Source organism: Telopea speciosissima, chromosome 6 (assembly GCF_018873765.1).
Source record: "Telopea speciosissima isolate NSW1024214 ecotype Mountain lineage chromosome 6, Tspe_v1, whole genome shotgun sequence".
NCBI classification, from domain to species: Eukaryota; Viridiplantae; Streptophyta; class Magnoliopsida; order Proteales; family Proteaceae; genus Telopea; species Telopea speciosissima.
Window position 1 is genome coordinate 52,404,986 of NC_057921.1, and position 11,742 is coordinate 52,416,727.

Below are 11,742 nucleotides of genomic sequence, written 5' to 3' on the forward strand. Positions count from 1 at the left end.
CAAATGCCACCTAATCCGATTCCGACTACAAAAACCATGGAACAACAATCTTAATATAAGAATTGGACAAAAAGGAGAAGAAGGGTGTATCTCCCACCTCCCATGTCACTATTGGCACATATGAGTCACGTGTTAAAGTTGTTGATGGGTCACTCTCACGTACCATTAGACTTAACTGAACTCGATCCCTTCGACTCTATATATCCAAACATGATAGCGTGGTAGAACAGTAGAAGAGACCGAACTCCCTTCGACTCTATATCTAAACATCATAGCGTGGTAGAACAGTAGAAGAGTACTGAAAATTATAACAAATTCTTGTTACTTGTTATTGTAGCGTTTGGTCATTTGGATATAATTTCATTTTGAAAATAATATCAAATAAATTGAGAATATAAAATTTATCTCAATCCTTAAACCCTGGAATGAGGCAATCACTGGAGCGCTTAATATAATTACAAACACTTGATGGGGCTGAGTCGTGTCACTGGTCACCCTTCATAAGAACGTAGTCACCTCTTATGATACAATATGAGTTCTTGTGAATCGATTGCCAAGATGAATCTTCTCAGTAATTGTTGCATTCATTGGGTAACGTCAGGACATGCTTAGACTATGTTCAATCAACTAAAGAAATGGGATAAAACGAACTCTCAAAATAAAAAGGAAAAAGCAATTTATAGAGAGAGTGAAAAATGAGAAAAGTAATAAAACACTTGGAATAAATAATCTTTACGTGTTTAGGACGTCCTATATAGAAAGAAGAGATATCTATTAGAAACACATGCCCAAAGGAGCCCAAAAGATTTTTCTCTGTAAGAGAGAATACGTAAAAGATTTTACCTACTTTATTTGTTTGGATCCATGTAGCGGACCCCGGCCATTAAGTTGGGATAAAGCTGAACTTCTTGTTGTTGTTGTTAAAGAATACGCATAAAACTATCTATTGTTAGTGACCAATGCATTCTGGACGATGTGCAACATAAAATTATCGACGCTAGTGATGCATCGAACAATGCTCATTTGATGCCGGTAAAACCTCGTTCAGCACTGAATATAGCGTATAACAAAGGTTCCTAACAAACCCTACCTTAGAACATACTATGGTCGACATTCAACATACTATAGCCGATGTCAAAAAGACGACAACCGACAATAAAAAGAAATCCAGATACAAGTTTGGTCTGACCGAAGATAAAAAGAAACCACACACATACAATGCCATGCCACGACAACGACCCAACTTGACTCAAGTGTGTGAAAAATCCCCCAAACCCCTCAGAGATGAGGGCATAGTGAGTCTTTCTTCCAAAGACCCTACGTTTGTAGTTCTCATTATACAATATGAACCACACTCTACTCTTTTTCATAAACAATGTGAGATTAAACATTTTTCATTATTTTCCTTACACAAAGCAACATTAGGGAAGTCAGGGTTCGAACCTTAGTGAGAGAAATAAACAAGGAAAACATAAAGAAATATTGAAACTCATTTTCCTTTTATAAATTCATTTAGGAACAAGGTTGGGCACACCACTGATGTCCCATACACTAGCATCCCATTTGCCTATCTTTCTCTTCCCTCCTTTGAAATGACCCCCTTCCCCCTCTTATATGATGCTCCGTCTCATGACTCCAGTGGTACCACCCACTAGCTTACCTCACAAAGACAACGTCCTTATCCGTCTCGAATTTTTATCTCCTACAATTCTGACACCCTACAATGCCTCACATGGGAGCTGAAATGACCACTTACCCACTGCTTGGACACACTTTCCAAGGCAATGGGTAAGTGGTCATTTCACTCCCATGTGAGGCATTGCAGGGAATTGGAGGGTGTCAGAATTGTAGGTGATAATGATCCATCCCTCTCCCTCTCCCTCTCCCTCACCAGTTCATTTTAATACACATTTCAAGAGATAGATTGCTTATCTGATTATACACCTTTTACAAAAGGATCTTATTCTTTGACGAATGGCTTACTTGGGTATTATTACAAAGCAATGCAAAAACATTAATATTTGCTTAAGAGTTAGAAAACCATCTTCTTTTAAATTATAGGAAAGTTCCATATTTGAGTCAAATTAAGAGGGAGAAAAATAATATTAATGTTAATATATTTCATTATTTATATAATGCTATTGTGGCACGTCTGTATTTAATGTATTCACTTGCAAGCAACCACAATATAATATATAGTTGTATATGCTAAATATTTATCATCCAATCTTTAAAAATAACTCATAAGCAAATAAATTATTATTAAATATACACTAAAACTTGTAATTTTATACATAATATATTAATGAATGCCCTAATGTCTCTAGTCTGACCTACATTCAAAGTGAATAAATAAAATAAGGAAAAGCAAGAGATTCCAAAGAACATACAAAAGCCCACCTCGAGCCAAGTTGATGATCAAGTTTGAGAGAGAGAGAGAGAGAGTGAGTTTGTGTGTGTGTGATCAAAGCATGGCATGGTGAGGAGAAATTATCTAAGATTTTTTTTTATAATGTTTAAGACGAGGGAGGGGTCCATCAGTCGGTGTTGTGAAACTTAATTGTGATGATTCTCTTGTGGTTGATAGTTCTAATGGAGGTCTAGGTTTTATATTTTGTGAGCATGTCGGCAAATCCCTATTAGCAGACTTTGAACTGGCGATATTCTATTTAGTTCTAGTTGCGAAGTAATGGCGATTAGTTTCGAAAATTTTCAAGCTATTAAAGACAATTGGGATCATCTTATTATTAAATCTAACAGCAGAGATCTAATCTTCTATATGACTTGCGAGTGGACATATTTCTCTAATTTCAGTGGCTCAGTTCAATTATATCTTTCATTTGTTTTCTTATTTCTTGTCATGCACCTTTGTTTTGGTTCCTAGGGAAAGAAACAGCTTGGCTGGCTCTCTTGTTAGAAAATTTTTGGGTTTGGTCAAATCCGAATTTATTCTCATACAGAGATCTAGAATACGATTAAATAAAAGAACAGAGAAATAAGCTGTACCTAGTACCCATGTTGGCAAAGAATAGATAAGAATACCCCGAAGAACAATAATGATCTGATAATTAATGGTTGCGAATCCTCAAATAATCTTAGATAACCACGATGGAGATCTTCCACAGTCTCTTAAATTCCCACAGAACTCATTTCTTATGGGAAAAAAGAAAATAGTGACTGCAAGGACCCCTTATCATTAGTATTTATAATACTCCCCAAACTCTAATCCATTTTCACAATGGATCAGGTCGGTCTAGTCCATCTCAATAAAATAAATAGCAAGCCACGTCAGTCATTGTATTTCTTGATTCTTATCAATGTTTGACCCGATAATTAATCAAGCCTACATATTGTCATTGAAAAATATCTAACATCCCTTGCTAAAAAAGGCGATCGATCCTTCAGGTGTAGGACTCTTTATATGTTATCCACTCAATGGATTAATCTTGTTGTTCATCGTTCGGATGCCATATGTGAGACATTGGCATCAGATATAGTATGGGTCGCAAACGATACTGATTTGGATCGGTTGGTATCGATCTGATCATACGGATCTACCCGACTACCCTTGGTTTTCTTCAAAAATTATTTTTTTTTTTACTTTTTCCAAGAAAATATAATAAAATAAAAATAAACTTCTATGGATTTTGGTGTTTTATTTTTGAGACAGGACTCGCGGTAAACATGGACATTCCTTATTTAAGGTATCCGTTTAGGGATCTGTAAATAATCAATTTCCAGTTTAGAATAATATTTCGGTTAATTGTGAAAGGTTAATGGGTAATGCTTTTAAGCTTTTCGTGAGGGGCACGCGTCAATCACACCGTGGAAGTCGCACCGCATCACGTGATTAAAAAATGTTTGCTTACCGCATCCTCGGCCTCCCAAATCACGTGGCCAACTCATGGGGGGTGGTGTAGTGGACCCCATCTAAATTTCTTTTTCTTTTCTTTTTATTAAATAAATTACTTAAAAAAATGAAACGGTTTATGGGTGGGGACGGACTGGAGTGGTTTTTGGGGGTTTAAGAAAGAGAGAGAGAAAGAGATTGGCATGTGATGGCCAGATCTTTGCATACGTGTATCTTCTCATAAGGACGTGCCGGGACCCACAAAGGGAGTTAATGACGTGGCAAACGCACGTGAGCGTCTGAGAGCTGTAAGTCACGTGCACCCATCCCCTGCTCGTTCATCTGTCTTCTAATGGCGGCCGCTTCGCGTGCGGTGGGGACCACCGACAAGTACTTCAGTAATAGAATTTGCAGTTAAACAGAAACGGTGTTTTGGGAAGCTGGTAAATAATCGTTACCGTTAGTTAACGGTTTAGTTTAACGGTGACGTCCAACTCCTTTCTCTCTTTTGTTTTTCGTGGGTCCCTCTGTGGATTCGAATCTGACGGTTTAAGTGAGGCTTCAGATATGGCCGGTGGAGAATTTAACTATCGGCCTATCAACGAGCTCCGCCATGCTATAAGTTCGTACGTGGAAGCACGTGCAGGGGACCGACAGAGTGGGTCTCAATTCTGTCTTTTCACTCTTTTCTCGTGACGTTGTTACGTGGAATATGGGACCCACTACGCGTGAATGGGGAAGGAGGGTGGTACTGTGTGGGTCACCATCGTACATGTGCTCTCCTCTCCGAAACGACCTGTCTCCAACGGGTTATCAAAAGAGGTGCACCAGATGACGTTATGGTTCTTCATGTGTTGGATCGCGTGTCCTTTTTGGCTGGACCGACAGATGAAACGTGGCCCCCTCAGATGAGAGATGTGTCCATTTCTTTCCTATTTCTGAAAAAATGCTCCTTTCACCTACAGTACAGTGGAGGTGTAGAAGATATATCTTACTTGGGCCCACAACTAGATACTTATTAAGGTAATCTATATCTTGATTGATTTACGTGATAAATGTATTGTTTTGTTATGATTTTATATAGAGAAATTTCGATATGTGTTCCATGTTAAATTTGATGGCCTGAATATATTTTAAAGATTATTAAATATTATATTTTTTTATTTATTTTAATGATTTAATTTTTTCATAAATTTTAAAAATTACATAAAAAGAAATATAAGACTTGTTATCTCTTACGAAGAAATTGTGCAACACTTTGAATGGATCGAATCTAGCCAAATAGTCACTCTCCTTAAGGCTGTAAGAGAACCCCAATGATGTAATTGGATTTGTTTGCCAATTAACCCCAACTTATGATATTAATAGTGATATACTTCACTTATTAGGAGAACAAAGGGCATCAAGAGTTATGCTCAACAATTACAAAACAAAGAAAAGGAGAAGGAGAAAAAATGCTAAAAAGTGTTTAGAATAAGAGGAGAAAACGTTTTGAATTGAATAAAAAAATGCAATAATCCACCTTGTATTTATAGACGTGAAAAGTGCTTTTTTAAGGTGTCTCTATCAAAGGGTGTGTATAAATAACTTGTGATTGAGATTCAGTCTCCCTTAAAGATTCTAAATCAATGCTTCTGAGCCTCTCTTATGTATGGTGTGTCTTTGTGAAGAGATAGCTCATATGATACGTTCTAAAGCCAAGACACAAATACAATGTATGTCTCAGTTCGTATTGGGTCTAAAACCAAACCCAAGACCTAAAAATATAAGTCATGAATAAACCCAAAAGCACCTTAAGTCTGTTGTCTAAAACATATAAGCATATATAATATAATGGACCCAAACTCACACTATACCCAACCCAACTCACCGCAAGCGTACCCCAAATATGGGAGAGGAGAGATACTTTTTTTTCAAGAAACCCTATTCTACTATTCTCATAAGTAAATGTTAGTCATTTCACTCATTCAAGAGCAATGCAAGACTAAAAGGTTATTCTTATCTTTTGCTTTAATAAAACAAATCATAAGGTGGTAATAGGTTTACTAATTGAAAACAATGAACATGCAATAGAGAGGAAAGTTAAACATTTTGAAACTTAAGTAAACACATAAATACAATAGAAGCAATAAGATGTTTATTTTACCTAATTTTAATATTTCATTTTGTCGGTAAAATTTGAAACTATATATGTAGCACGTGAATAAAAGCGGGGGGTGGTGCACCCAATTTTGGGTGCTAGATCTGTTTAATCATGAATATGCTAATGGCTAGTGCTATGCAATTATTTTCATGTTCCTTTGTCCCCCCCTTAGTTCTTTGTATTTTCCCTTTCGTTTGGGGATTAGGGAATAGGTTAGGCATCAGTACTTCATCTATAAACATTGCCTTATTCAATTAATTATTTTGATAAAAAGTCTCCACTAGGAAAGCCTAGGAAACCATTTTATAATTATCATGAATTCTAGCCATGTGATGAGTTCTGTGTTGGAAATATGTCTATCAAATTTAATTATTTTATTTATATGATCGTCACACTATGTATACTTTGGAATAGTAATTTCAAAACACAAGTGTGAGTGCATATATTATATATGCATAATATCACAAATATCATTTTCAGTCGATGAAATATAAGATTCTCGAGTTAATAGAATTCGATTAATCCCTTAACCTAACAGGTAAGATGAAGAAGGCAGAAGGTCAAATGTCATTGTTGTTGTAACTATGGGCTTGTGCCTTGTTTTTAATAAAAACAAAAAAAAAGAATTTGTTTTGTTTTTAAAGAGGGCCATATGGTTTCTTATTTACCAAGGTCCAATTCCATATTATAAAGGGGAGAAGGGGGGGGGGGAGTTATCTTTTGGAGCAAGAGTCCAGCCCAGGGGTCAGTCTAATCCAAGCTGGCCCACCCAAGGCCAGCCTGGTCCGAACTAGCCCAATTCATGAAAAAAAGGACTAAATCTATTTAGGGGTTTGGCACCTTTAATAATTTATGGACTTGGGAGAATCAAAAGTAGCTTTGATTTAAGGGTTTAGAGTTTGGCCCCTTCATGCAAAAAAGGACTAAATCTATTTAGGGGTTTGGTCCCTTTATTCATTAAAAAAAGGACTAAATCAAAAATAGCCCAATTCATGAAAAAACGTACCAAATCTATTTAGGGGTTTGGTCCCTTTATTGATTTATGGACTTGGGAGAACCAAAAGTATCTTTGATTTAAGCCCATATGGACTAGTTCTTATATGATCTTTGTGTTCAATTAAAAAAGTTTCAATTAAAGTCCATATGGGCCTGAACATAAAATTCGTATGGGCTTTATTAAACAGTGACGTACTTGAAATTGATTACACGTGTAATAAGGGTGTTAAACGATCTGATTCAGTTTAAACTGTTTAATTAAACTGTTTTAATTTTAAAATCATAATTGAACCATTTATTAAACGATTTCACAATTTCAATTGTAAAATTCAGTTTCAATAAACGATTTCTATTTGATTTTGACTGAAATTCATTTGTAAAAGGGAAAATTTCTTCCCAATTATACATTTTTACAAATTTATAGCTCTTAAACACAAAAGCATAGAAAAAACTAAAAAACTGGAAATTTTATCAACTTCTACCTCTAACCAACCGAACCCTTCTACAACCCTCCTTTCTCTTTGCTTTTCCAAAAGGACATTACCTCAGAGAACTGCACAACATCAATTAATTATAAGAGATTAGCAAAGCAACTCAAATTAAAGATCTTATAGAGAACAAGCTATTGAGGCATTAACATAAGATTGACTCACCGATTTATCTTCTTCACTTCTAAAAGATCTCAAGACCTGAAATTGCCAAGATTCATTGATCATCTCCTTCTTACTTTTACACCAAGATGTCCAAGATGATTCTTCTCTTCCATCATTCACCTTATCTTCTTCTTCTTCTTCGGATTCGTCGAAATTTGGAAACTCTGAAGGATCAAACTCAACACTAATTTGTGTATTCACCAGGGCTGAGACCTTCTGTTGCTCATTCTTTGGAGCACCTAAGAACCAGATACAAACCCTCAAGAATAAATTACATATGGGTTTAAAAGAAACCAGACCAGTAACCCAAAAGAAGAGATAGATTGAGATAAAAATGCAAGAAATGGGTAAGAGTAGAAAACAGGAGAAGGTGATGAAAGTGAAAGCAACGATGAGACAAGGAAGGAAAAAGAGGCTAAGGAGAAAGATCACAGATAGCTTACAAGCCTGCAAGAAGATGAACTTGTGGAGAGGCATTAGAATTTGGAGAAAGAAACAGAGAGGTTGGAGAAATGGGTATTTGTTTCTTCTGTGAGGATCTTATTATTTTCTTTTTGTTGCTTTTCTATTTTATTTGAAGTTTATCTTTGAGGATTTGTTGATACGTGGAGAGTGGATCGAGAGACGGAATTTGGGAAAATCTCAGGTTAGTTAGAGTCGGTTGAAATGTTGGATGGCTAAATTTGGATAGTTAGACATAATAAGCCTGTATTGAATTTCCAACTAACTCACTAAATGGAATCAAAGTACCTAAGTTGGGTTTTGGTCATTTCGATCCCTTATTGTTTTTTTCGGATATTTTATCCACGATAATGCATGGTCAACGGTCGTATACAAAACCTTTGATTTTATTAATAGGGTTGGCGTTCTCTGTGAGGAAGCGTGGTTCCTACGCATGAGCAAGGGCCTTATTATATACATCAAACATTTTATGCATGATCATGCATGGTCAATGGTCGTGCACAAAACCTTTAGTTTTATTTATAGGGTTGACATCATGTTGGAGGTAGGATTTCTACCTTTCATAGGGGCTTGGATGGTCATTTCGCCTTTGTATGTTTTTGAATATGGGAGTACACTCCTTAATAGAGAACTTTTCTCCTTATATTATGGAAAAATGTTTTTTTTGGGTGGGAGGGGAGGGGAGGGGAGGGGGCGGGGAAGGGGTGGGGGCAAGCCACACTAGACATGGTGGGAGGCAAAATGACCACCCCACCCCCATGAAAGGTAGAAATTCCTCCCCCTAAGATGATAGTGTGTGCTCTCATTGGTTGTCGTGCATGTGTGGCTCTGCATCCCCACAAAGAACGCTCTCCCTTATATTATTTATTTGATGGGAAAAAAAAAATTTGTATCAAAGAGAGCAAAGAGAATGGATCACAAGTCGATTACAAAAGATTACAAGAGAGAGGAAAAACAGACTTTACAATCACACGAATCGATATCTCCTTATTGTCTTGAAAATTTTAAAAATCATAAGTCCAAATTGAGTGGAGGTTCCTTAGAAAGCTTGTTTCAACTTACAAGTAGTATCCAATGCTATAAAATTCAGAAACTAGATTAGTTAAAAAAGAAAAATTTTAATTCATTTGAAAGTAGATCCCACAACGCTTAAAATAGAATCTTACAAAAAATGATAAGACAATCAAAATTTTGTTTCTAACCATTTATACCACAAGAATATGAAATGCACCTAATCACAAGATTTAAATGGATTTCAAAATCGTTTGACAAGCCATTGACCCTGTAGCCATTTCTAAGTGTATTTTAGTTATTTTCTAATAGTTTTTCTTAAATTCTCGAGATGAAACCAAATATCATTTGAGGACTCAATAATACCTCCAAAGCTATAAATTAGGCCTTGTTTTAGGATGTCAAAATCTAACCTGAACCGACGAAACCTATTTGAACTTACTGGATCATGTTTTGGATTGGGCTTTTGTGACACTGAAACCAAATTAGACCGCATCAAAACGGTAAGACACCGGAAAAAATCAGATCAAAACCAATATAACCCAGTAAGAATCAAATATCAGCCTGAAATTCATAAAAAAATACACTTTTTTAGTATAATTACACAACAAACCGAAACCAACCCGAAACCAATTTGATAGTAAATCAATAACAGAAACCAAAACCCAAATTGAACTCGAACCGAAACTGGTGCACCCTTATTGGATCATGTTTTGGACTCACTCATTCTGACACCAATCCAATGAAACCGAATTGAAACCACTCCAAACCGACCAATTGACACCCCCTACCTTGCATGCTATCCAGGGGAAATCGCACAAGTTCTTTCCTTAGGATTAGGGGCATGGTTCGTAATCTTGGATCAGATCATTTGTTATTGGCTAGATCGGATTGGTATCAGTTAAGACCAATGCAATACACCTATATGGACAAGGGTAAAAAGGACCAAAAAACAGGGGCAAATGCATCATATTAGGCCGGATTCTGGCCGATACCGATCCGATCCAAAACACCAAGTTGAAAGGCTGTAGTCAATAGCTAACACCCGCAGCAAAGGGACCCTAGGACAGCCCAGTTGAACCAGTCAATACCCACCTCAATGGTCCGGTTTCAGCCCAACACAAGAAAGTGGGTTATCTTCTCCATTACAAGTTCCTAGCACTGTTTTCCTCTTCCCTATATGGGTAATGAAAGGGTGGCAATTGGTTGGGCTAGGCCAGTGCTCGCATAGGGTATAAGGGCCCAACATGCAAGCTCAAGCCCAGTCTAGCTGAGACTTTGATCTTGGGCTTCACATTAAAAACAAATGTTTATTTCTTAAGAAATTTCACATATAAACTCTTGCTAAATAAGATGGGATTTACTCATCTATTACATCTAGAAGTGTTATAATGAAGCTTTTAACCTTTTCTAATCACTTTTACTTTGTATTCATTTGGGCCATCCAACACATGGTTACAAGCCCAGGCCTCTACGTGTACCAAACTACTAGTCCAACCCGAGCTTACATACCCACAAATCTGGCCCAGCCAAAACAAACAAATATTGGCCCATCCTCCCCTACCTGCTCACACATGCTAGTTTGGGACCTTGGGTCACTCAAATCCAGCCCAAATAATAATTGGGCTAGAATCTAGGGCTCAGCCTACAAGTACATTTACCGTTACATGTTTTTCATCTCTTCCTTTGTTCTTTTTTTTTTGGCAGGGGGGGGGGGGGGGGAAAGGGTGCTAAGATTTAATATAATTAGTTCAGATCCTCTGCATGTACGCTCCAAGTGCCAATACCTGTCTTTTTTGCTTTCATAAATAACCTTCTTCATCCTTTAAATGACAGTAGTGGGACAGGTGTTGGCTCCTGAAGTGTACATGCAAGTGAACGTACGTGCAGAGGATCTCAACTCTAATATAACGGCCATTATGATGCATCCATTCCAAGCTCAAAATTTGCTGATTCTTTTTCAATGGATGTTAATATTGTTTAAACAGATATACACTAACCTTTTCTTTAAGGGGTGGGGGAGGGGGAAGGGATATGACTCTCCTCCAGCCGTGGCGGAAGCTGAAGGGTCCAGCCCAACAAAAATACCCAACAACAGGGGGGCCCACTTGGGTCCCACTTGTGAAATGACCAAAACCACCTTTGTTTTGCTGGGCTGGACCCTCCAGCTCTGGTCACGGTTGGAGGAGAGCCAAATTCAAGGGGAAGGGGTTTTGTAATCATTGGCCGTTTCCATTCTCCAAGCATTGATATAAACAAGATTTTCAGTCATGTCCTATTCTTCTTTTTCTCCCTCTGATGAATTTGTTTTGTGTGTGTGTGTTGTGGTTCCATAACACATTAGAATCTAAGGTCCCTTGTTCACATGTCAAGTTTCAGTTATATTAGGGTTTGTCATATGGCTAAACAAAGCTTTTAAAGTCTAGAATTATGAGAGAGTGCACATAGTGGTCGAAGTACTATACACATGTATAAACACACATTTTTTTTTTTTTTGGTAATAACATAAACATACATGGGGATGCATACTAATATATGGATGACAATTAATCATATTAAATTATAAATTTGGACATGTGGCTTATCTAGACTATGATCACTCCCTCCAATCATTCCAATAGCCACAT